The sequence below is a fragment of the Pseudophryne corroboree genome, chromosome 11 (assembly GCF_028390025.1).
Source record: "Pseudophryne corroboree isolate aPseCor3 chromosome 11, aPseCor3.hap2, whole genome shotgun sequence".
Lineage (NCBI taxonomy): Eukaryota > Metazoa > Chordata > Amphibia > Anura > Myobatrachidae > Pseudophryne > Pseudophryne corroboree.
In genome coordinates this window covers 239,733,086-239,737,357 of record NC_086454.1, presented here as the reverse complement: position 1 = coordinate 239,737,357, position 4,272 = coordinate 239,733,086, and the positions used below count along the sequence as shown (strand labels likewise).

At 40.9% G+C, this 4,272-nt stretch overlaps 1 pseudogene; it reads left to right on the top strand.

Annotated features, from left to right (window-relative positions):
- Positions 1 to 1,973: 1,973 nt before the first annotated feature.
- Positions 1,974 to 2,091, top strand: LOC134971501 (5S ribosomal RNA; annotated as a pseudogene).
- The last annotated feature ends 2,181 nt before the right edge of the window (positions 2,092 to 4,272 follow it).

Genomic DNA, 4,272 nt, shown 5'->3' with positions numbered 1-4,272 from the left:
TCATTCCCCTCATCAGGCTTTTGCAGAAGCAGCTGGATAAATTGAAGATTGAAGGAGGAGCTAAGATGGGGCGATTCTGCAAAGTATGTTGGACTTGTGGATGGAGCCCTTCATTTGCTTTGCCAGGATTCAAGGGTGGTCAATCTGTTGAAATCAGAGCACTACATTTTGGCCACCATGCTCAATCCTAGGTTTAAAGCCTACGTTGTATCTCTCTTTCCAGCAGACACAAGTGTGCAGAGGTGCAAAGACCTGCTGGTTAGTAAATTGTCAACTCAAGCGGAACGTGACCCGTCAACAACTCATCCTTCAATTTATCCCGCCACTAGGGCTGCAAGGAAAAGGATAAGTTTTCCTAGACCACCCACTGGCGGTGATGCAGGGCAGTCAGGAGCGAAAGCTGACATCTGGTCCAGACTGAAGGACCTGCCAATGATTGCTGATATGTCTACTCTCACTGCATATGATTCTGTCACCATTGAAATAATGGTGGAGGATTATATGAGTGACAGCATCCAAGTAGGCATGTCAGACAGTCCGTATGTATACTGGCAGGAAAAAGAGGCAATTTGGAGGCCCTTGCACAAACTGGGTTTATTTTGCCTAAGTCCCCCCCCCCCCCCCCCTCCAGTGTGTATTTTGAAAGTGTGTTTAGTGCAGCCGGTAACCTTGTCAGCGATCGGCATAGGAGGTTACTTCCACTAAATGTGGAGAAGATGATGTTCATCAAAATGAATTATAAATTCCTCCGGGAAGATCTTTACCAGCAATTGCCTCCAGAAAGTACCAGGGACCTGTGATGGTGAATTCCAGTGGGGATGAATTAATACTCTGTGAGGAGGGGGATGTACACAGTGAAAGGGGTGAGGAATCGGAGGATGAAGAGGCGGTGGACATCTTGCCTCTGTAGAGCCAGTTTGTGCAAGGAGAGATTGATTGCATCTTTTTTGGTGGGGGCCCAAACAAACCAGTCATTTCAGCCACAGTCGTGTGGCAGACCCTGTCGCTGAAATGATTGGTTTGTTAAAGTGTGCATGTCCTGTTTATACAACATAAGAATGGGTGAGAGGGCCCAAGGACAATTCCATCTTATACCACTTTTTCTTCTTTGCATCATGTGCTGTTTGGGGACTAGTTTTTTTGTGCCTGTCTTTAACTGCAGTGCCACTCCTAGATGGGCCAGGTGTTTGTGCCGCACACTTGTGTCATTTAGCTTGGCCATCCAGCTACCTAATTGCACCCCTTTTTCTTCTTTGCATCATGTGCTGTTTGGGGACTAGTTTTTGAATAGTGCCATCTTGTCTGCAACTGCAGTGCCACTCCAAGATGGGCCATGTGTTTGTGCCGCATACTTGTGTCGCTTAGCTTAGTCATACAGCCACCTTGGTGCAACTTTTAGGCCTAAAAACAATATTGTGAGGTGTGAGGTGTTCAGAAAAGAGTGGAAATGAGTGGAAATGAATGTTATTGAGGTTAATAATACAGTAGGAGCAAAATTACCCCCAAATTCTGTGATTTTAGCTGTTTTTATGTTTTTTCAAAAATCATCCAGATCCAAAACCAAAATCAAAACATGAAAGGGTGGTTTTGGCAAAACCAAGCCAAGACCAAAACATGAAAGTTGAATTAGAACCAAAACATAAAACACGAAAAGTGTCCGTTCACATCTCTATTCAAGAGCAACAATTGTTACCAACGGATCTCTGCAGCACTACAGACCGATTTAATCTTTAAATATTTATATATCTATCATTTATTAGAACAGGAACAATACTTTTTTGAGCTTACTTACTTTTCTGATTTAGGACTCTCATTGGTGATTTGGGGGACGCTCCCCAACGGCAGTTTTCCAACTGGTGGGACACTCTGTCACCATCTAACACCAACAGCAGATCCTCTTTTTCTTTACTCTTCATTACTTCTTTATGAACTCTCATCAATGATTCTGGAGACGGACGCAATTTAACATTAAATCCTACTATCATACCTCACTGCCTGTGCCCAATCTCATCTGATCTCGGAAGCTAAACAGTAGAGGACCGGGTCAGTACCTGGTAGGTGACTACCTGGGAAGACTCGGTGCAGTAGGTTGAAAAATCTAGGAACAACTCCAGTCTAACATTGAAAGCAGATTCACACTTTTTCTGTAATCTGTTTTCCATGGCTCCTGTTATCTTATTACTTATTGGTCCTATAAAGTCATAGTAGTGTATATACATACCTTTTTCTGGTCCCCATATCACTCATATTGGTTACGGGCCCCTTTCCGTCAATGATTTCCCAAATATTAGGGAACAGATATTTTGTATGCTTTACAGTCTCACCGTCAATCGCCTTTTTAATCTTTGTCTTGTTATATGTGTGTTATATCTATGTAGTAGGAGATCTCTATTTTAAGCTACTTTATTAAAAGCGAAGTTTTATTTCTACATTGAACTGATTATTTTCAATTAAAAGTGCACCCACAAAGAAGTCTTCTTTCTTCTTTTTGCTTTAAGGTGTACAGTAATTTATTACTGACTTCTGGGTGCACCACCAGTTTCATTTAATGTGACATTTTTCCTAGATATTTATGATATACTGGCTGAAAGATCGTATATAATTATCACATACCTGTGCCGAATCAAATTCATTCTTCCTGTGGTTAGAATTGACTGAAAATAAATACTAATTAATGATTTTAATAATACTGCAGAAACAAAAATAGGTCCAAATTATATAACTGTAGCGGTTTTTATAAGTTTTATAGACACTTGAAAACAAAAGCCAAAACAATTAAGGTTGGTATTGACAGTACCTAAAACCAAACATGACAATGATTTAATACCAAAACAAAGGAGTTTGCACTCATCACTACTCTTTATATCCTAGAATTTCTAGCATTGATTACTAGCAGCAACATGGTTAATATGTATTGTTGGTGTAATGGTTATCATTACTGCTTTAAAAGTCTTGTATTCAATTCTAACCATTGCCCTAAGGTCTTGAGTTTGATTCTAACCTTGGCCCTAATTGTGTAGAGTTTTTATATTCTCCCTGTGCTTGCATGGGTTTCTTCTGAATACTTACATTTCCTCCCACACTTCAAAAATATACTAGTAGATTATTTGTCTCCTGATGAAAAGAAACCGTAATATGTATGTGTGTCAATGTGTGTGTACATGTCGTAGGGAATATAGCTGATAAGCTACACTGAGGTAGAGACTCATGTGAATGGTCAAATACTATCTGTAAAATGCCACTATATTATACAACTGGTAATAAGAAGATACAGTAAATAATTAATCGGAGCCAGTACGTTAAGTAGCTATGCATATTCCTATTTGCACAGCTACTTTAACAAGTTTCATCGATAACCGCTTATAGGGCCTAATTCCGGTTGGAACGCATATCGCGATCCAACCAGAATTTTTCCTTTCGCCCGGTGGGCGCATGCGCAGGGCCCATCCTACGCATGCACCAACATTTACTCCAAGTGACCTGCAGTAAATGCAAACAGCTCTGCCTGATTGACAGGCAGAGGCATTCGCAGGGTGGGAGGAGGGCGGCAATTCTATATTTCCAAGGCAGAGATGGAGTGTTATGGGAGCGATGGTAGGAAAATGGGAGAGGCGGCTTTTGAACAAGAAGTGTGGTGTGGCCATTGTCGGGGTGGCTGAGTGACGTGATGTCACAGCCGCTCTGATCAAAAATATGGTAGCACATCCTGATCACGCTGAAATTGTGGTGCAATCACAATTTCAGTGTGATCACAGTGGGTGGGCTATGGGTTACATACTGGTTGGCCTTGCCCTGTGATGGGTGGCCCCCAGCATGCAAGCAAAAGGATTGTAAATTCTGCTGATTAGCAGAATTTACAATACTTACTGAATAGGGTCCATTGTCCATCTGATTGGTGTCTTTTTCCAGAATTCTGCAACCTTTTGTGATATGCTGTAGCCTACAAGCAATTCTGCTTTGCTCGAGTATCACACTTTGAGAACCTCTATTTTGGTATGTGTACAAATGCTTTAATTACAAAAAAAATGAATACGTATGCTGTAGGTCAGGTTTCTTTCCATTCCACATTTCATATGGAATCTTTTCAATTGTTTTTCCCAATAAATGATTTTGAAGATAGCAAGCTGTTCTGTTTGCTTTTCCCCAGTAAATTAATGGCATATCTGCATCAATGGGCATGCACTGCCCTCTTTGATAGAGTGTCTGATTTATGAACTGTGACATCATTTTGTTCTGGACTGTACAATACTCTTGCCTGAAGAATAATTCCAT